At 36.3% G+C, this 22,790-nt stretch overlaps 2 protein-coding genes and 1 long non-coding RNA gene across 4 annotated transcripts in view; 2 read left to right on the plus strand and 1 right to left on the minus strand.

Moving 5' to 3' along the window:
• Window positions 1-22,790, plus strand: part of LOC310720847 (uncharacterized protein) — a 273,241-nt gene that overhangs the window by 240,642 nt on the left and 9,809 nt on the right. Inside the window, exon 2 of the mRNA XM_083531971.1 lies at window positions 14,972-15,860. The gene's annotated coding sequence lies outside the window, so the exon portion shown is untranslated. The remainder of the gene's footprint in view (window positions 1-14,971; window positions 15,861-22,790) is intronic.
• Window positions 1-22,790, minus strand: part of LOC310720928 — a 308,842-nt gene that overhangs the window by 26,760 nt on the left and 259,292 nt on the right. The window lies entirely within an intron of this gene.
• The window catches only part of tescb (tescalcin b), a 138,536-nt gene that overhangs the window by 13,531 nt on the left and 102,215 nt on the right, over window positions 1-22,790 (plus strand). The window contains exons 11-12 of one of the 2 annotated variants that reach the window (XR_014531835.1): window positions 1,081-2,409; window positions 5,031-5,674. The exons of the other annotated variant lie outside the window; for it this stretch is intronic. The gene's annotated coding sequence lies outside the window, so the exon portion shown is untranslated. The remainder of the gene's footprint in view (window positions 1-1,080; window positions 2,410-5,030; window positions 5,675-22,790) is intronic. 2 annotated transcript variants of the gene reach the window in all.

The following is a 22,790-nucleotide window of genomic DNA, read 5'->3' on the forward strand; positions in this document are numbered from 1 at the left end:
CCATAATGCAGCGCTTCAGCTGCCTTACTGAACGCTAGACTTCCTGGGAACATTCCAGCGTCAATCATGTCGAGCTTCTGTTGATGTATTGAACCCTATTGTAAAGTTATTGTGAAGCTCCTCACAATGGTGAAGAGGAAAGTTGATTCTGAAAACAGAGCCTTTCAAAACCGATGGGATTCTGAGAATATGTTTACTGACACTGGCGGTAAACTTGTGTGTCTTATTTGTGGAGCGAATGTGGCTGTAATTAAGGAATTGAATTTAAGATGCAACTACGAGACAAAACATCAGGGGAAGCTACAGATACAGAAGATACAGAAAGTAGAAGAGTTAAAGAAGAATCTGACATTTCAGCAGACGTTTTTCACCAGAGCAAAATCACAAAGTGAAGCTGGTGTGAAAGCAGAGGAGAAATCAGAGTCACATCAGCTGGTTATTTACTGAGGGAGAGTTTCTAAAGAGCTGCATGATGAAGGTGTGAGACGTCTTGTGTTTCACAGAAGATATTTTTATGAAGAGCAAAATATTTTAAGTTATTTAAAGTTTAAGATTATTTTTTATAAAATGGCATAAGAGCAAATAAATCGGATTGTTTTGATTTGTTATTTTAACGTTTACTTAAAAGCACAATTTTTAATGATTTGTTCAGTGTTTTTTTGCAGCATGTTCATATTTCTAACTTGTATAATTATGACAGGAGATATTTTTATGGAGAGCAAAGTATTTTAAGTTATTCAAAGTTGAAGTTTATTTATTCTGGAATAATATTCCTGTCTGTTTTTATTTATATTTATGTTCAAAAAACATTGTTTTAGTGTGTTCAATAAATGTTTATCCTGTTCGGCCCGCGACCGAAAGTGTGCTTTGAGTTTTGGCCCTCCCGTGCAATTGAGCTTATCACCCCTGACATAGATGAATATCATTAACTATTAATAATAACATATAATTAAAAGTAAATTGAGCAAATTTGTTATTTCAGAAGTGTGTATCAAACTGGTAGCCCTTCACATTAGTCGGTACCCAAGAAGTAGCTCTCGGTGTCAAAAAGGTTGGTGACCCCTGCTTTAAACCCTCCAGGAGGTCCAATGTCAAAACTACACCTATGAAGTGGGATCCAATTGGCACTGGTACATCCCTAGATGGTACGGGATGTTTGCGAGTTCGGCATCTACTTCTTCAAAGGTCCATAATCTTCATGAGGTGGGACGTAACTGGAGCTGGCCAAACCTCAGGATGCCTCAGGATGGGGAGAGAAAGAGAAGCAGTGGAGAGAAATTAGCATAGCTGCTGTTCATGATATTAACAGCACAAGTTGATAATGTGCATGTGATCATATGTTCCGGAGCACAAGGTTATGATGTGAGACGTATGTTATGTGTAGGCTTTGCTAAAAAGATAAGTTTTTAATCTACTAAGTTTTTGGAAGACTGTTCCAAAGTTTAGGAGCTAAATGTGAGAATGTTCTACCACCTTTAGTGGACTTTGCTATTCTAGGAACTACTAGAAGTCCAGAGTTTTAAGATCTCAGGGAGTGTGACGGATTGTAGCGTGTTAAAAGACTGGAGAGATTCATGGGAGCCAAACCATTCAGGGCTTTATAAGTAAGAAGTAGTAGTTTGTAGTAGTTTGTAAGATTGGAGTTATATGATCATATTTTCTTGACCTTGTAAGAACTCTTGCTGCCGCATTCTGAACTAACTGAAGCTTGTTTATTAATATATAGTAGCTTATATTTTATAGAAGTATATTAATAGTATAAAGTGACCGTGTGCGGTGTGGTGTGCAAGTCCAGAGTTTAAGTGACAGTCCAGAGATTAAAGTGTCATATTCTTTTATGTCTGTCAGTTTCCTGTTTTTAAATCATTTTCTGCAAGTTCTTGTGTCGTTGTTTAAAACTTTTACTGATTTCTATCTTTTTTCCTCTGAATAATCTTGCATTATTATATTTTCTTGCATTTTATTGATTGTATTTTTCACTTCCCGTTCGCTGAATTCTTCTTCCACAGCAGGGCGAGTGACGACTCGGTGGCTTACCCACAAAGACATAGCTAACTCAAAGAATCGCCCACAGGAGCGCTACTCCTCTGTCAAACCTCAATCAGGTTTTCTCTACTTAAGGGAAGTACCTACTAAAAAACCTAAAAACATTTGCCTGGTTTTAGAAGATTCTAAGACATGTCAAATTAGCTGCGGCATGCAAGGGATTAAAAATATTACACACTGGTGCCAAATGTGATCAAAAGGTGAACTACTGCATGACTTACTCTTGACTTGACATTAATTCTGAAAACCAAGGTACATCATCACTGTTCATATTAATGTTATTAGCTAGTAAAGGATTTATTGAAAGCAAAACATTGTAATGATTCCTGGGTTAAAATTGTATGTAATTTCATGGGGCCTACAGTGCCTTGCGAAAGTATTCGGCCCCCTTGAACATTGCGACCTTTTGCCACATTTCAGGCTTCAACCATAAAGATATGAAACTGTAATTTTTTGTGAAGAATCAAAAACAAGTGGGATACAATCGTGAAGTAGAACAAAATTTATTGGATATTTCAAACTTTTTTAACAAATAAAAAAACTGAAAAATTGGGCGTGCAAAATTATTCAGCCCCTTTACTTTCAGTGCAGCAAACTCTCTCCAGAAGTTCAGTGAGGATCTCTAAATGATCCAATGTTGACCTAAATGACTAATGATGATAAATAGAATCCACCTGTGTGTAATCAAGTCTCCGTAAAAAAATGCACCTGCACTGTGATAGTCTCAGAGGTCCGTTAAATCGCAGAGAGCATCATGAAGAACAAGGAACACACCAGGCAGGTCCGAGATACTGTTGTGGAGAAGTTTAAAGCCAGATCTGGATACAAAAAGATTTCCCAAGCTTTAAACATCCCAAGGAGCACTGTGCAAGCGATAATATTGAAATGGAAGGAGTATCAGACCACTGCAAATCTACCAAGACCTGGCCGTCCCTCTAACTTTCAGCTCATACAAGGAGAAGACTGATCAGAGATGCAGCCAAGAGGCCCATGATCACTCTGAATGAACTGCAGAGATCTACAGCTGAGGTGGGAGACTCTGTCCATAGGACAACAATCAGTCGTATACTGCACAAATCTGGCCTTTATGGAAGAGTGGCAAGAAGAAAGCCATTTCTTAAAGATATCCATAAAAAGTGTCGTTTAAAGTTTGACACAACCCACCTGGGAGACACACCAAACATGTGGAAGAAGGTGCTCTGGTCAGATGAAACCAAAATCGAACTTTTTGGCAACAATGCAAAACGTTATGTTTGGCGTAAAAACAACTACAGCTTATCACCCTGAACACACCATCCCCATTGTCAAACATGGTGGTGGCAGCATCATGGTTTGGGCCTGCTTTTCTTCAGCAGGGACAGGGAAGATGGTTAAAATTGATGGGAAGATGGATGGAGCCAAATACAGGACCATTCTGGAAGAAAACCTGATGGAGTCTGCAAAAGACCTGAGACTGGGATAGAGATTTGTCTTCCAACAAGACAATGATCCAAAACATAAAGCAAAATCTACAATAGAATGGTTCACAAATAAACATATCCAGGTGTTAGAATGGCCAAGTCAAAGTCCAGACCTGAATCCAATCGAGACTCTGTGGAAAGAACTGAAAACTGCTGTTCACAAATGCTCTCCATCCAACCTCACTGAGCTCGAGCTGTTTTGGGCAAAAATTGGGCAAAAAATTCAGTCTCTCGATGTGCAAAACTGATAGAGACATACCCCAAGCGACTTACAGCTGTAATCGCAGCAAAAGGTGGCGCTACAAAGTATTAACTTAAGGGGGCTGAATAATTTTGCACGCCCAATTTTTCCGTTTTTTTTTTTTGTTAAAAATGTTTGAAATATCCAATAAATTTCGTTCCACTTCATGATTGTGTCCCACTTGTTGTTGATTCTTCACAAAAAATTACAGTTTCAGATCTTTATGTTTGAAGCCTGAAATGTGGCAAAAGGTCGCAAAGTTCAAGGGGGCCGAATACTTTCGCAAGGCACTGTATATATATTACAATAATATTTGTAATCTAATTACTTCTCTAAAGTTGCCTTGAGACAATGTCCATTTTAAAAGCACTATACAAATAGAACTAAGAATAGAATTGAACTAAATTTAATTTAATTGACTTGAATTTAATTAACTGAACTGAACTAAACTGACTTGAAAGACCACGTCACAATCCTGATGTGCTTGAAGTGGAAGTGATATTTGCTGACCAGGAGATGTCAGTAAAGCTATGTACAGCATCATATAAGTGTGTACTGCAAATTGCCATAACGATACTGTCAAGTACCAAGTACTGAAAGTACTATATTGTACTTTCTGATCTATAAGAAAAAAATTTCTTCTATGTGGTACATTTTTTCAGGTAACATTATGCTTAAAAAAAGAATAAACTATTATTATTTTTTTTTTTTGGTAAATAAAAAAAAAGTAGTCATAACATAAAGATGCAATAACAGGTCATTAACTGATGTCAGTGAAATAGTAATTGTTGAGTTTATAATGTTACATCAAAGAGTATGATCTGACGTATAATTAAACATGGACTATTAAAGGAATCCATATGATTGCCGTAATTCAATTACCAAAGACTATAGGTAAAAAGCACAGAACCACAAATCAACAGCCTGCATGCGATTTATTGAACAATGGGGAAAATAAAAAATTTAATACTGGTGTAAATCACATTTGCTAAAATGTAAGATTTCCTTTTCACATTTTCTGGATGTAGAAATATTAACACATAATAACTAACATTTGCATCAATTGCATTAGCATAAACCCAACTATAAATCAATTATATAAAAACTATTTCAGTTTATTAAACTAATAAAAATATATATGTTTTAAAAAAAAAAAAAAACATAAAAGGAAAGTTCTCTAAATGTCACCATGTTTGATTTTGTTGACATATTTTCACAAGTCTGATTTAGGTCAGTAGCTCGTTAGTACCCATACTCCAATATGTGTCCAAATTAATCCCCAGGTTGGGAAACTACATTTTTGTTACGAAATGGTGTCTGTCTGCCATTTAAAAATTAAAAAATTGCCCATCCACACTGAAAAGTCTGAAAATGCTTTCATTCCGATACTGCACCTGTGTAAAATCATGAAACAAAAGACAATGTATTATGTACATCAGAAGCTGTGCAACTGCTGCTATTACCTCATTTTACATCTGTGATTTCATCATGGACATCAAGTTAGAAAAAAGAGCAAACATAAAATTCTGTGTGAAACTTTGCAAATCTTCCTCAGAGACCTTTAACATGATTTTGCAAGTTTACAGCGATACTGCAATGGGTTGTTTAAGGTGTTTGGAAGAGCAGAAGAACATCACTGGAAGACAATGAGAGATCAGGTAGACCTTCAACAAGCTCAACCCCCAAACCATTCAGCAACTTGTGAATGATGATCGTCGGAGAACAATCCACAAGTTTGATGCCATTGTGGCTATGTCATAAAGAACAATCCTCACAGGGGTTTTGAATATGGGCTGTTACTGCTAAGTTAATATCCCAGACTGCTGACCCAGGAGCAGAAAGAACACATTGTTAAAAGTCTGCCGAGAACTCTGTCAGCATGCTGTGGATAACACATCTCAATTCATTTCATTTTTATTTGCATAGCGCTTTTAACGCTTTTTTTTTTTTTTATTGTCTCAAAGCAGCTTTACACAGATAGTGTGGTGAATAAAAGTGAATGTTCTTTATAAGTAAGTTTGTCCCTGATGAGCAAGCCGGTGGCGACAGTGGCAAGGAAAAACTCCCCAAGATGACATAAGGAAGAAACCTTGATAGGAACCAGACTCAAGAGGGAACCCATCCTCATCTGGGTTGCACTGAATGTCCATTTATAGCAGATATACGATGTTGCGGGGTACAGTGATGATGATCAGAAGTGAAAAGTAGGCCTGAGTCAATGTAGCAGACTGTTGACATTAACTACAGTCCAATCCATCCTCAAAGCTCCTGTTCTTACTCCGGAACTTTATGGAACCACCCAAGGCGTTGATGAGAAACTGTCCCAAGCTGCACAGAGTGGCCTCCAGTCGAAGTTCTCTTGAATTGGACTGTAGTTAATGTTAACAGTCTGCTACATTGACTCAGGACTACTTTTCGCTTCTGATCATCGTCTGATGATCGGAATCTGATCACTATCCAGAGGCAGGCCTGGACGAAGTGGGAAGATCTATGGAGGGGAGAGGGGCAGGACCAGTGGTCACTGGAACCTCAGGAGCATGTTTAACTCGACAGAGAGAGAGAGAGAGAGAGAGAGAGAGAGAAGAGGGGTGACAGGAAGAGAAGGATATGGATTATTAAGTGTCTTTATTGTTGTATGAAAGTTGATGTCACTGTGCAGTTCGGACTCTGGCAAGACTCGCTATGGCAGCATAACTAAAAGGGAGAATCAGAAGGTAACACCGACATGAGGAATCTCTGGGATAGGAGACGACCCACCACACCACCGTCAACAAACCTGAGTGAACGTGTGAAAGTGAGGGGACGACAGCATACAAATATCCCAGTTCACTAAACACTCTATATCCATGATCCCTCCAGATCTGAGCCTTTACCTAAGAAAAAATCTACTGATAAAAGGCTTGACTAAATAAATATGTTTTCAACCTCGACTTGAACACTGAGACTGTGTCTGAGTCCCGAACACTGATTGGAAGGCTGCATAACTGTGGGGCTTTATAAGAGAAAGATCTGCCCCCTGCTGTAGTCTTCATTATTTGAGGAACCAACAGATAGCCTGCACTACTTTTGATCTAAGTAGGTATGGAGGATCATACTGGTACAGAAGTTCACTCAGATACTGCGGTGCGAGACCGTAAAGTGCTTTATACCTCAGTAGTTGTATGTTATAATCAATGCAAGATTTGATTGGGAGCCAGTGTAGACTGATTAAAATAGGAGTGATGTGGTCATATTTCCTAAATCTATTGAGGACTCTTGCTGCTGCATTCTGAACTAACTGAAGCTTATTTATGCACTTACTCGAACACCCAGACAGTAAAGCATTACAGTAGTCTAATCTAGATGTAACAAAATCATGATGTAACAAAATCATGAACTAGTTTTTCTGCATCCTGTAACAACATAAAAATTTCTAATTTTAGCAATATTTCTAAGGTGAAAGAAAGCGATCCTTGTAATATTATTCACATGAGCCTCAAAGGAAAGAACTAGGGTCAATAATAACACCAAGGTCTTTGACAGCCATACACGCTGAAACAGAAACACCATCCAGAGATGCTACGTAATTGGAAAGTTTGCTTCTAGCTGCATGTGGTCCTAGTAAAAGTACTTCTTATCTGAGTTAAGCAGAAGAAAGTTATCAAGCATCCACTGTCTAATGTCTATTACACACTCCTCAACATTGTTAAGCTGATCTCTCTCATCTGGCTTTGCTGAAATATGCAACTGTGTATCATCAGCATATCAATGGAAGCGAATACCATGTTTATGTAACATTTTACCCAAAGACAGCATATATAAAGAGAAAAGCAGTGAGCCTAAAACAGATCCTTGAGGAACGCCAAACTTTACCTCAGAGAGTGTGGAGAACTCACCATTTACATCAACAAACTGATAGAAATCAGTCAAATAAAACCTGAGCCAAGAGAGAGCTGTTACCTTTATTCCAACAACGTTCTCAAGTCTAGCAAGCAGTATAGTGTGGTCAGTGGTGTCAAAAGCTGCACTAAGGTAAAGCAAAACATAGTAAAGAGACAAAACCCTGATCAAAGGCCAATAGCAGGTCATTTACCACCTTAACTACCGCCTTCTCTGTGCTATGATGAGGCCTAATTCCTGACTAATTAATTTCAAAAATTTTATTCATAAGTAGATGTGAGCATAACTGCTGTGCTACAACTTTTTCCAAAATTTTGGATATAAAGGGGAGATTTGATATTGGCCTGTAGTTGGACAGCTGACATGAGTCATCTTTCATGTTGAGAATCATAACCTGTGACAAAACTTGAGTGTACGGGTACACCCCTGAGACGAAGCAACAGCCTTCAAAGTGGAGGAGCCCATCATCTTCATTACCAAAAAATGTAGACCCACCACTCGACCAAGTGCATGCTTATTGTCTTTTTCAACATTTGCAGCATTGTAAATCCAGAAATCAGCCCCAGGCACCAGAACGTCAATAGCAAATGTTACTGCCAGGTTTTAAGGCATCTGAGGAAAGACATTTTGGTGAAAGGTAGATACAAATTTTAAATAAATCCTTGTTATATTGAAGGAAAAAACGTAGGAGGTAACTTTTAGCACCTTATATTTGTACATTTTGCAAGCAAAATAATGGTAAATAAATGTGCAAAAAAACTCTCTGGTTGTAAAAAAAATTTTTTTTAAGTACAGTTCACATGTATACTAACTTTAAATCAAGACACAATAAAGGTATGACACAGACAGAAGGTACTTAAATGCCTGACAGAAATGAGGCCAATGCAAGCCAAAGTGTTTTTTGTTTTATGCATTTGTAAATTAATGAAAGCATTTTCAGACTTTTCAGTGTGGATGAGCAATTTTTGCTGCTGTTTGAATCATTAGAAACTGAGACTATTGTATAACAAAAATGTAATATGAAATGACATATTTCAGATCTTGAAGTGTGGATACTAATGAGCTTCTGACCTGAACAGGTGTGCGTGATTAGTTCAAGGAAATGAAACATGTTGGGGCACAAAGGTAGTGATAATCAATGATAACATTATGATTATATGTGTAGAAATAATATGGCGTGTTTATTAAAATATTGATATAGACTCCAGTATAAAATATTTAATGATCCAAAAATAAATACTGTATGTTAAAAGTGACAGTTTGTGTATAGTTTTTCAATATAATGCATTTCTCTGTCTGGCAGGTATTGCTAACTACCTTAAAACCATGACAGCTAAATGTTTTATGTAAACTTTACATGTATGGTTTTTTGATTAACATATGTATTTTATTAACTTTAAATGAAACGTTTGCTTTATTATTTTTAAATGTGTTTAATTCAATTTAAGTCAGTCTTTTTTGTATAATTCTTTTACAATGAAAACTGTTCCAAAGCAGCTTTATAAACATAGAGGTTATAAAAAGAGAAAAAAACTCCCTAAGGTGGTATAAGCAGCAAACATTAAGAGGAATCTGGGTGGCACTGGATGTCCATTCATTATACTACTATCATTGTTGAGCTGTACTGTTTAGTAATGGGGCTTACATGCAGACTTGTTAATGCAAACTGCAGTCCTAAGTCATTACAGCAGACTGTTGATATTAATTACAGTTCAAATCCATCCTCGTAGTTTTTGAGTTGCTTAGAACATTCATGGCTGTTAATGTGAAACCATCCCCAGCTGCAAAGAGTAGTGTTTGACATAAGGGGTTGGCATAAATCTGGTAAATCCGAATAGAAGAAAGGGACAAGAACACTGGTCACTGGTACATTAGGAAAATGCTTAACTCAACAGGGGGGGAGGGAGAGTGTGAGAGAGAGAGAGAGAGAGAGAGAGAGAGAGAGAGAGAGAGAGAGAGGCAACATGGAGAGAGAAAATTACCGTTTCTCCAAAACATCCTACATGCACTTTCCCTCTAATAAACTTGTTTCTAATCCTGTCCATCCTTGTCACTCACAAACAAAAACCTCAACATCTTCCCCAGGTACCTAAACACCTCCACCTTCACCACCTCTTCTTCCTGCAATTGCACCACTCCACTGCCCTCCCTCTTATTCACACACATGTACTCTGTCTTACTCCTACTGACTTTCATTCCCCTTCTTTCCAGCGTGTACCTCCACCTCCCCAGGCTCTTCTCAACTTGCTCCCTACTCTTACCATCTTATCCCTACTCTTATCATCCGCAAACATCATAGTCTACAGAGACTCCTGTCTGACCTCATCTGTCAACCTGTCCATCACCACTGCAAACAGGAAAGGGCTCAGAGCCAATCCTTGATTCACTCCAACCTCCACCTTCAACCAGTATGTCGCTTCTACTGCACACTTTACTGCTGTCACACTGTCCTCGTACATGTCCTGCACCACCCTCACATACTTCTCTGACACACCTGACTTCTTTATACAATACCACAACTCCTCTCTCAGCTCCCTGTCATACAATTTCTCTAAATTCACAAACACACAATGCAACTCCTTCTGAAATTCTCTATATTTCTCCATCAATATTCTCAAAGCAAATAATGCATCTGTGGTGCTCTTTCTTTTGCATGAAACCATACTGTTGCTCACAGATAGTCACTTCTTCTCTCAGCCTGGTTTCCACTACTATTTCCCATAAAATGGTGTAACTGATCAACTTTATTCTCCTGTATTTACTGCAGGTCTGCACATCTCCCTTATTCTTAAAGATCGGTATCAGCACAATCCTTCTTTATTGCTCAGGCATCCTCTCACCTTCCAAAATCTTGTTAAACAATCTTGTTAAAAACTCCACTGCCATCTCTCCTAAACATGTCTATGCTTTTATGTCATCGGATCCCACTGACTTTCCACTCTTCATCCTCTTAATCGCTGCTCTTACTTCCTCCTTACTAATCCTATCCACTTCCTGCTTCACCATCTCCACACCATCCTTGGTCCCTCTGCCTGGCCAATTGGTACAAATCCTTTTCTCATTTCTTAGTGTCCAATTTCACATACAGCTCCTCATATGCCTTTTTACTTGGCTTTTGCCACATCCCTCTTTACCTGTTCCCACATTTCTTTGTACTCCTGCCTACTTTTCTCATCACTCTATTGATCCCAATTCTGTTTTGCCAGCCTCCTGCTTCTTATGCTCACCTGCACTTCCTCATTCCACCATAACATCTATCTGTCTTCCTTTCTATTTCCAGAATCACACCAAGTACCTTTTTAGCTGTCTCCCTTATCACTTCTGCAGTAGTTGCCCGAACAGCCCACACCTCTTCAGCAGGTTTGAGCCCCTGTCTGACCTCTTCCCTGAATCTCACACTACAGTCTTCCTCCTTTAGTTTCCACCATCTTATTCTTCTTTAAGTCCTTACTCTCTTCCAACAGTTCTACAGACCACCATCCGATGCTGTCTAGTTACACTGTCCCCTGCCAACACCTTACAGTCTCCAATATCCTTTACGTTGCATCTCCTACATAGAACATAATCCACCTGTGTGCACCTTTCTCCACTCTTATATGTCACCTTATGCTCCTCCTTCTTCTTAAAATAAGTATTCACCACTGCCATTTCCATCTTTTAAACAAAATCTACCACCATCTGCCCTTCCACATTCCTCTACTTAAGGCCATACCTACCCATCACCTCCTCATCACCTCTGTTTCCTTCACCTACATGCCCATGAAAGTCTGCCCCAATTACCAATCGTTCTTTTCTAGGTACACCTTCTACCACTCCATCTAACTCACTCCAGAATTGTTCCTTCTCCTCCATCTCACAACCCACTTGTAGAGCATAGGCACTGATGACATTTATTATCACCCCTTCAACTTCCAGCTTCATGTTCATAACCCTATAAGAAACTCTCTTTACCTCCACTACACTCTTACTGTACTCTTCCTTCAGAATCACCCCTACACCATTTCTCTTTCCATCCACACCATTATAGAACAGTTTAAACCCACCTCCATTGTTCCTGGTCTTACTCCCTTTCCACTTGGTCTCCTGAACACACAATATATCTACCCTTTTCCACTTCATCATATCAGCTACCTCTCTCCCTTTACCAGTCATAGTACCAACATTTAAAATGCCAATCCTAACCTCCACTCTCCTACACTTCTCCTTTCCCTGCTGTCTTTGTAGACATCTTCCTCCTCTCCTTCTCCTCCTTTGGCCAGCAGTAGCCCAATTTCCAATGGTACCCTGTTGGCTAACAATACCTCCGGCAGTTATTGGTAACCCGGGCCTCAAAGGATCCAGTATGATTTTCTGATTCGTGATCCGCATATTTGATTTGGCACATGTTTTACGCTGGATGCCTTCCTAACGCAACCCTCCCCATTTAATACTTAAGAGTATCAGTATTGTTTACATTTTTATACGTTGTTTTTCTCTCATTCTTGTAGCTTAGTGGTTATGCTAAAATGCTTTTTGCATCACTTTGAGCAAAATAATTATAACACAAGCATGCATTAACAGAATAAATTTGGTGTTTGTAGGCTTGTGCTGAATTTCTTTTGAAAGTAAAATACACCTATTGGATTTTTTTCTATGGAAATAGTTTCTGTTAGCATAAAATCACATATATAAAATATACTTATAATTGACACCCTTTCTGAAATGGAGGTTGATATTTAACCCTCACTGTGCAACAAATTCCTGTAGCAGTTAGAAAATAAGCATCAAGGCTTTGATCTTAGTTTTATATGAAAGACTTGAAACTACTTCTTGGCAGCTGCTGTGAGGAGAGAAGAAACCTACCACTTTAAAGTAAAGTTTTGCAAACTTTGTCATGTTCAGTTCTTGCTGCCCTCCTTTCTGTTTCACTTTAAGACAAACACTTTTTCCTCACTCTTGTTCTAATTGTTGTCTGTATTAAACAGTGTGTAAAGTAAGAAATCCTCACCTTTATTCTTCACCTTTATTTTACACCTTGATCTTTTCTTTAACTGTGAGCAACTGCAACCAAACAATTACCCTATGGGATCCATAAAGTATTCTGATGCTGAATCTAATTCTGATTCAAAGTGTCCCCTAAAGAGATAATGATTATATATGGCATATACTGTATATGGCATTCAAAATAATTTTTAATAACTACTAATTATGAAAATACACTGTTAGTCTAATGTAGATCAATATCACAGAGGCAGTAAGTCCCAAAGTGAGGTCTAGTGACTTAAGCATGTTGTTGTTTTACATTTAGTTACATTACAGTAAAATCCCATATCATGTAAATTTTGGCAACATTCGAAGCCTTAAACCTTTTTGGGCATTACACAACAAGCTTTGCCCACATGGACTGCGGGATTTTCCACCATTCTTCATGCAAATCCTGTCAAGCAGAGTTCAAGGTAGGGCTCTGGCTGGGCCATTCTAGGACATTCACAGAGTTGTCCACATGTCAGGGAGTGCACAGTTTAAACTTAGATCAGCCATGCGTGAGTCAGACACATGGCTGTTTCTAGCTATAGGCAGAGCAGGTGATTGCCTAGGGCCTCAGGCTTGGAGGTGGGGCCTGCATATCTGTAAATATCCTATACACTAGTTCACCAATGAAGATAGGCAGCATAACATTAAGCTTTTTGTTCATTGGATATAAAAAAAAAAAAAGGTCACTTACTTGAAGTGGAACCAGTTAATATCACCATTTAAATGTAAGTCCCTACCCTATGAATGCATAAAGAGACTGTGTACATTGATGAACAGAATCCAACTTTTTGCCTATCATCAAGCAATAAGAAGAGTATTTTGTATTTTGTTTTTTGATTTTTTTTCAAGTGTTGTCCTTAGTTATATTAAAATGCACATTTAAGTAAATATATAAAATTACTGATAACGGGTTTTGTATAAAAATGTTGAGAAAAATGTTTTCAGGTGCTTTTTAATATTCTGAAAGGTGAACAGATTTAGGCAGAGATAAGAGATTAGGTAGAGATAAGAAATCTGAATCAGTATTCTGCCTGATATTACCTCCACTAGAGGGCATTTACCGAATCCCTAGAATTCACAGAAGTCACTCATAAGTTCATCGGATCTGGCTGATTCGCTATGCTTTGCAGTCTGCCACAGGAGTGTGTGAGTGAACCTGGTTGCAGAGACATACTAAGAGCCAAGATAAAGTTCATCGTGTTATCGAAAAATAAAAAACACAAACAGAGGAAGAAAGACAAAAATATTATTCTGATGCCTGGGAGAAAAAGTCCAACACCAGAATAAACCAGAAACAGGCCAGGGCAAAATTTAGAAGGAAGACTTGCATGGAAAATTTTAAAAGCAGAAGAACATAGCACAGTGTAATCTGGGTAAAATCAGACACAAACAACCAAACTGACATGAAAATAATGCAACAAACTAAATTACAGAAGTTTGGGAAAAGCACAGGAAACTAATCTGCAAAGACAGGCACAAGAGGGGGACTATTAATACACAGAGATAACAAGGACTAGCTGGAAGCAATGTTGGCTACAATTCTGTCATCTGACACAAATTTTTAATATTCTAAAGGTTAAAGGTTCCTATAGACAATTTCAAGGAAGTAAACAATAACAAACGTGTTGCGATGAAAATAAAGCATTTCCAATGGTGTCAGTTTTAGAGCACAGACCTGTCAAAACAAAATGACTAACATGTACTTTTTAAGTTTAGTTTAAACAGAACAGTTATAATATTTATAAAAGCTAAAAATAGATGATTACATTGAATTACCGCACCCCTTAAATCAAACATTGAGGCAACAACCTTTCACTCATAACATATAAAGTTTTACCTGAATTACCATATCCAGGTGAGAACCGGAAAGGTTATCAATGGGCATTGCACTTGAATGGCCAGATAGATCTGTGTGCTTATGCTAATAATAAATCACATTGCTAATTTTATTTAATTGAAGGCAGTGAAAAGGTTATAATAACAAGATCTGGACATAATACTGCAACAGTGATTTGGAATTCTGGGAATGAACAGTCTGTGAGAGATGAAATGCACTGTTTAATCCGCTGTGGATAATGTATAGGTTTCATCTACTGATGCTCAATAAATCATGTCTTCCGAGCTCCTTGTCAGTGTTCTAAATGCAATGGTGATAAACCGATTGGCAGTACAAAGTCAAAAACCCATGAACGCACACAGGGTAAGAATAGTGAAACTAGCGTATAACACCACACAGATTACAGAATTCATTGTGCTCCATCATAACTTACTGCATACTTAATTATTTCATATGTTTTAAAATGTTTGCATTAAGATTAGGTGGAGTGTGTAGCCATGTTGCTGTGATCCTTGTTGTGGTGGAACAGTGTGTGAGAGAGGGTTTAAATGCTCCACCTGTGACATCTAAACCCTGTCGGTGATCATGAATAAACAAGATGGTGCATGCAATTCAATGCTGGCTAACGTGTTTTTTTTTGTTTTGTTTTGTTTTGTTTTTTTAAAGAGGATAACAACCTCTTTACTACTTAAACTAACATTCTACATATGCTGCTTTTCCATCATTGAACATTTAAATGCTCTGGCATAAAAGAGTTGATGTTGGATGTATAATGATCACACATGTTAAGCTAATTTATTTTTGTTCAGAAGATCCTGGTTCCACAACTTAAACTGACTGAGTAAAGACTGTAGAGAGGGCATTACTCATAATCACACACTGCGGTGCTCGTGGTATTTCTCTCTTTCCAGTGTTTTGTATTGTTTTTATGATTTATAATCACACACTTGATATTACCCAAATGAGGAGGGGGTTCCCCTCTTTTGAATCTGGTTCCTCTCAAGATTTCTTTCTCTAGGTGAGTTTTTCCTTGCCATCGTCACCCTAGACTTGCAGGGATAAATACACACAATTCACTTATATAAAAAAATGTTGTTGTATAATTCTAAGATTCTGTAAAGCTGTTTTTAGACAATGTCTATTGTGAAAAGTGCTGTAGAAACTTAATTTATTATGTGTTGCTGGTTTTAGATAAAGTAGTTATCCTCAAGGAAAATGTCGAAACAAGTCAGGTGGACAGTGTAGCAAGAAGAAAAACGTATTGTGTTATGGAGAAGGAGTGTTTGTATAAAGTTTTTATTATCAAGTCATGTCATTAACAAAATAGTTAAATGCTTGTGATTTAGCTAAAAAAAAGAGAGAAACTTGAGGAAAGAGAAACAGTGTCAAAACTGAGATGGATAATTATTTATCCATCTTCTCACACCCCAAAGTCCATATATCCTCCTTAAAGAAACAAACATAAAGCTAACCAAAGCTCACAAAAGCTTTAAAATCTACAAACTCTCACATCCCTGGCCTATCTTATGCAAAATTATTTCTAGGTGTTCATCATTACAATCTGACTGACAAATCAAGTTTGGCTGCAGTACAGGCACAAACATATTCTCACAGAGGTTGAAAAATTATTTAGCTAGACAATAATAAACATCCAGAACTTTACCATAACCTAAGGTTTTTAATACAGTTATTTAAGCTCAGCATAAGAACATCAATATACCTATTTCTAGATTTTTCGATCTTACTATGTCGATAGTAATATGATAAAAATGTAAATATCTTTTGAAATTTTCTCATGGCAGGCAAACGTAGCAGCATGTATGTGGTAGGATACATGAGGATGCTGCCAGAATGTACGCATCTCCTGCCTTGTGATATATCTTCAGAGGTCAACATTTAGTTATCACAGTTAGAGCAAGTTTTTTTCTGTGTTTTTTGTTTTTCAAAGTCCAATTTTAGCTGTTGTTTCTCTCCTCCTCCGCCGGACACTGAAATGAGTGCACTGACTAGTCTTCTTACTCCTTGTTTTGTCCAGCTCCCCCCTTCACGGGTAAACCGGCACTTGTCCATGAGCCCGCTGCTACATACATATATACTTTAAAGTTTATACATTACAGTCCTGTAAATTGCTCTGTTTTGATAAATATGTATTGTAATTTGTTAAATTACTAACAATTTTCAGTATACTACACTATACTGGTCACCATTCTTTAAGACTCTTTGATACACTAGGCCAGGGGTGTCAAACTCAGGGCCAAATCCAGCTGATCCGAGATAATTTTATATAGATCTATTATTATTGTTAATAATGGACCAGTGATATGATTCGCTGATAACACAAACTACAGATCCCATAATGCAGCGCTTCAGCTGCCTTACCCAATGCTAGGCTACCTGGGAACATTCCAGAGTCAATCAAGTCGAGCTTCTGTTGATGTATTTAATCCTATTGTAAAGTTATTGTGAAGCCCCTCACAATGGCGAAGAGAAAAGTTGATTCTGAAAACAATGCCTTTCAAAACCAATGGGATTCTGAGTATATGTTTACTGACATTGCCGGTAAACCTATGTGTCTTATTTGTGGAGCAAATGTGGCTGTAATTAAGGAGTTTAATCTAAGAAGGAACTACGAGACAAAACATCAGGATTATATGAAAAACCTGAATGCAGAGCAAAAGATACAGAAAGTAGAAGTTTTTCAGCAGACGTTTTTCACCAGAGCAAAATCACAAGGTGAAGATGCTGTGAAAGCAGAGGAGAAATCAGAGTCAAATCAGCCGGTTATTTACAGGAGATATTTTTATGGAGAGCAAAATATTTTGTTATTTAAAGTTTAAGATTATTTTTTATAAAATGGCATAAGAGCAAAGAAATCTGATAGTTTTGATTTGTTGTCATTTTAACGTTTACTTAAAAGCACAATTTTTATTTATTTTTCAGGGTTTTTTTCACACCATGTTCATATTTCTAACTTAATCTAATAATTTTGACAGGTGATATTTTCATGGATTGCAAAATATTTTAAGTTATTTAAAGTTTAATTTTATTTATTCTTGAATAATATTCCTGTCTGTTTTTATTCATATTTATGTTCAAAAACATTGTTTTAGTGTGTTCAATCAATGTTTATCCTGTTCGGCCCGCGATCTAAAGTGTGCTTTGAGTTTTGGCCCCTTGTGCAATTGAGTTTGACACCCCTGCACTAGGACATGCCTCAACTTTCGATATTTTCAAGCTATGATGATGTCATTGGAACGCATCTCCATCATAAATTGGGGACTACCTGTAGTTTACATTAGTCACCTTTCAACTCAGTGTTTGATTCCTAACATTTGTTTTGTAAATGCTTTGGTGAGGATACTTTTGTCAGGATAATGATGATAGAGAAATGATAATCTTGCTATGTAAATGTTTTAAATGTTAATAAATGTTTCATTATATATTTTATTATTATTCCTAAACTAAAGGTTTATAGCTATTATAGTTATAATAAAATTGGTGAGTCTTAACAAGTTTACAGATCTCAATGAGGAACTTTTGGAGGAACTTCAGGCCGAATATGAATCTCCTGGCTTACATTTATAGAGCAACATGTGACTGGAGAAATGGGTATTATAGTGCTTTCCACTAATATAAGTACTCTTGATAAATATGATCAAAGTAGTCTGTAAAACATTGTCTTTATTTTTAAAACTTTAACTGCTTGTTAATTTTTGTTTTTACAGAACTCATCATGGACATCAAACAGTTGCAACCACAACACAGTTTTATAAAAAATAAAAATTATAATAATACATTTAAATCTTTGTTAAATATGCATGTGCCACAATTATTGGCACCCTTGTATTCATGTATTTATATACAGTACGGACCAAAAGTTTGGACACACCTTCTCATTCAAAGAGTTTTCTTTATTTTCATGACTATGAAAATTGTAGATTCACACTGAAGGCATCAAAACTATGAATTAACACATGTGGAATTATATATGGAATTATATACATAACAAAAAAGTGTGAAACAACTGAAAAATGTCATATTCTAGGTTCTTCAAAGTAGCCACCTTTTGCTTTGATTACTGCTTTGCACACTCTTGGCATTCTCTTGATGAGCTTCAAGAGGTAGTCACCTGAAATGTTCTTCCAACAGTCTTAAAGGAGTTCCTCGAGAGATGCTTGCACACTGTAAAGAGAACAGTTCCAGGGGCCAGTTGTAGAATTAAATTGTGTCTTGTGGTCAGAAGGTTTCCAAAACTACAATCTGATATCGACATCACCACAAGAATGGTTTAAAAAGTAAAAAGCCAAAATAGAGCTTTATTGCTATAAACACCAGAGGTGAGAAAGAGGAAGCCATTTATAAAAGTACCTCATGGCCATTGTTAAATATGGTGGATTCTCTTTCATTCGGAAGAGAGTCCAACAGCATGGACCTTGAAAGATATAGAGAAATTCTCTAAGAAGGCATGATCTCAGATCTCTCTTGCCATGTATTCTCTAACCTTATCTGGCAAAAGACTTATAGATGTGATTTTGACAAAGGGAGTTAGCACAAAGTATTCATTAAGGATGACAATTATTATGGCACACAGATTTAAAACAAAGATTTCTTTTAATAAAATTGTGCTTTTACAGTTTTTTTTTTTATATTTATGAGAGCAGAATATTTTTGTAACCAAGAAAAAAAAAAAAGACAGATTTATTTGCTCATATTTACCAAGAGTACAATTATTACTGGTAGGCATTGTATATATTGGTGCCACTTGTTATGTATTTGTTTGTTTAACCATAGTACCCAGTCAGCATATTAATACACAATAACAAGAAATCACAAATCTTGATAGCTCAACTATAACTTTGACAGCACTGGCTTTGCCCACTGCTACTGTAGTTGCACACTGGTTGAAGGGTAAACTAATTGTTATAAGCTTATACTTACTTAATTACTACAAAATAAGCAATGAGCTATGGGGTTTCTAATTCTCATGGGGTTTTTTTGTGTAAAACAAAAACAACAAGCATCATGTTTTGATCTGCTGTTGTATTTATAGATGATTTATAGAGTATACATAATTACTTAAACATCATCTGAATTATAAATGATTAGTAAATTCCTCATATATTAGTGTTTCAATATAAGAACTAAGCTAAATATTTCATACAAATTAATTGTCCTTAACGGTAAACCTTAAACGCGTAAACCTGTCTGAAACACACACATGTACAAGACTGTGTGTTTTCACACACAATCTTAGACACCCATCTCGTGACAGAGGCGAAGACTAGTCATTTTTTTTTCTTTCCTATCTGATGTGTTTAACAAATGCATCATTAAGGGCTGATATCACAGTCTCTTTCACTTCCTGTCTACTAAGTCTGTTTTAACACATGTCTCAGATGTCTCAGACAGCAGCCAAAAAACACCAGCTGGTGCCACCAGTTTATTCAAACAGAACACCAACCAAAGCCAATATGGCTAAAAGCTCACTAAAAATCTTTGTGAGTTCCATAGAAGTCAAACATCATAAAGTAGAATTAAAGCATCATTAAGACATCATCGTCAAATGCAATGTTGATCTGTCTGGCTACTGAACAATAGCAGATACAGTATGACACAGCTAACTCCAGTCAGGCTTAATAACATCAATACTTGTTAAGAACATTACTTTATCATTTGATGAAGTAAACTCAACCTTTTTTTTTTTTTTTTTTTTTTTTTTTACTTCAGTGCCAAAGATGCTGCAAAATTACAGGTATAACTTTTTTGTCAATTAGGAACATTCGGACATTAAGACAATAAATTAATTAATTATGACAACAATAAATTAATAAAATAAATACCTCCACAAATGAATATATCAAACATAAGTCCCTGTCTCCGGTTTAATTTCTTATATTTACTGTATGTGAAAAATAAATAATTAATAAATATACTAGTTGAAGTAAAAGAAAATCAAAGAAAATTTGATTTGAAAATTATTTCAAGCCATTGACGACTTTTTCTATGACATCACCACAGTTCCTTTTTTTTAATACACATGCTACCCTTGAGTGACCTCAGTTCACCGACGATTTTTGAGAGGAACTTGTTGAACCGAGTCAGGACGACACACCCATAGACCTTTTGCTGAAACACATTTTGAGGCAAGGGAATTCCAGTGGCTCCAGCTGCTGGCTCAGGTATAGGAATATTGGGCTGTAAGATTTGCAAAATGCAGTTCACCTTGTAAGTGAAGTGGGCAGTTCGTTGCAATATTTCATCTAGGCTATAAAGCAAAGGACTCTGAGGAGGCAGCAAGTCTGTCTGCTGCTCCAGAACTCTCTTTATGTGATGCTGGAACTCCATTAGACGTGTGTAAACGTTCAACATGCGATCCGCTGAAGTTTGTCCTGAAAGGCTTGATGCTGGAACATTCATCATCTGCATTTTGCAGAACTGCTTTGCAAAGTCTCCCTCATTGGCTTGCTACGTTAGAGAACATATATATCTTATTATCTTTGGACGGTGACAAAGGGATATTTCAGACATTTATGTATTATTTTACTATCCAAATACTGTTGATCTAAAAAGATTTAATTAACACTGTGACATCAGTAAAATTATCTACATCACATTTGCTTGGACAGAAGATTTTCAGATTTTCAGATTTTATTTTACTTTTCTTTCCTAAATAACAAAAAGTATCACACACTTTTCAAATCAGTAATCCTAAAATCAAAGCCAGTTTAAATTATTAAAACATTTTAATTGCCATTACAATATTTCATCATTTTTTATGTAAAATGATAAAGATGGCTTATGTCAGTCCTAAAAGAAATATAATTTTCACTACAGTAGCTAGCTCCACTAGACATTTGAATCATAAACACAAATTGATCGTGAACTGACAGCAACAAACAATTGGTACTGATTTCACAAAATCAAACAGAATATATCACAATATGAACACACTTTCAGGTGTCATAGCCATTTTTATATCTATAGACATATCTATTTATATAGTTACAGCTAATTCTGGACTAGATGTGTGAGTGATAGTTCCCATTTCATCCCATTCCAAGTACTAAACTTAAGATTTGTGTTGCGGAAACCACTGTACATACTGTCACAGTTATAAATGTTTCTTACCAACATACACAGTACCCATTCCATTAATGTTGCATCAGTTTCTGACTAAAGCACATCCTATTGTCAATCATTATAAACAAATTGACAGCTCTTTAAACTATTAGGATTAAACAACCAATTAGATATTCCTGCTGTGTGCTAAACATGACAGTTCACCTAAATGTATAAGTATGAATAAGTTTAAAGCATTACATTGTACTTACATATGTCTTTATTAGTTCTGCTGTGTTCCTTTGCATGAACTTGCTGAGCTTCACACCATTGTGAATAGTTTTATCACAGCTATCATTGCATGGAAACTTTGTGTTTACTAACCCAATGACAGTTAACAGAACAAATGAGAGGAAGATCTCTGTAAAGTGTAGAAGTAACATCAGGATGAAATTCAGTTTCTATTAACAATAGTGCAAATCAGAGAAACACTACTGTGCATAATTCAGAAATTAAAACATCTGTTGTTCAAATTATTATGTTAATTACCATTATTTTGTGTCACCATCAAATCACCATGTTACATGTTTACATCTTGAATGTAAAATAAGTACATCTGGAAAATCTTTTATTATTATTATTATTATTATTATTATTATTATTATTATTATTATTATTATTATTATTATTATTGTATTAGGTCATTGTGAATTGATATAAAAAATGTCCATTTAATTTTTTTTATTTTATTTTGTGTGCCATTATGTTCTACTTACTAGATGCTGATTGTGGTCTGAGGCCCTCCAAAAACATGTTCCTTTCATGACCATTCATTTCTCTATGCACAGAGGTTGAAATTAGTCATGGCCACAGCCCGGTATAACATTTTAAAGACCTGAAACCACACATTTGTCATCAAAGGAAATGACGCAGCCAGCCTTGTGAGACAACAAGATTTCCCAGAATTTTCTTCTTGCCTTTGCATCACATGCACAATGTGTAATTCTTCAGCCTCATAAAGTTACTGGTGACATTTGCACACACTTTAAACATTTATATAGCTTTTATACTTATTTACTAATTCATATACACTAAATAAATATACTATACAAACTATTATATACTACAAAATATAACATTTAAGTAAAAATTGTTTATTTCATAAAAAATTTATAAAAGTATATAATATTATGTAATATGCATTATAGTAGGTTATTGCAAGAGGGTGGGCAGCAATGAGTATTTTTTTACTTTG

Source organism: Silurus aristotelis (assembly GCF_946808225.1).
Source record: "Silurus aristotelis genome assembly, chromosome: 26".
NCBI lineage: Eukaryota > Metazoa > Chordata > Actinopteri > Siluriformes > Siluridae > Silurus > Silurus aristotelis.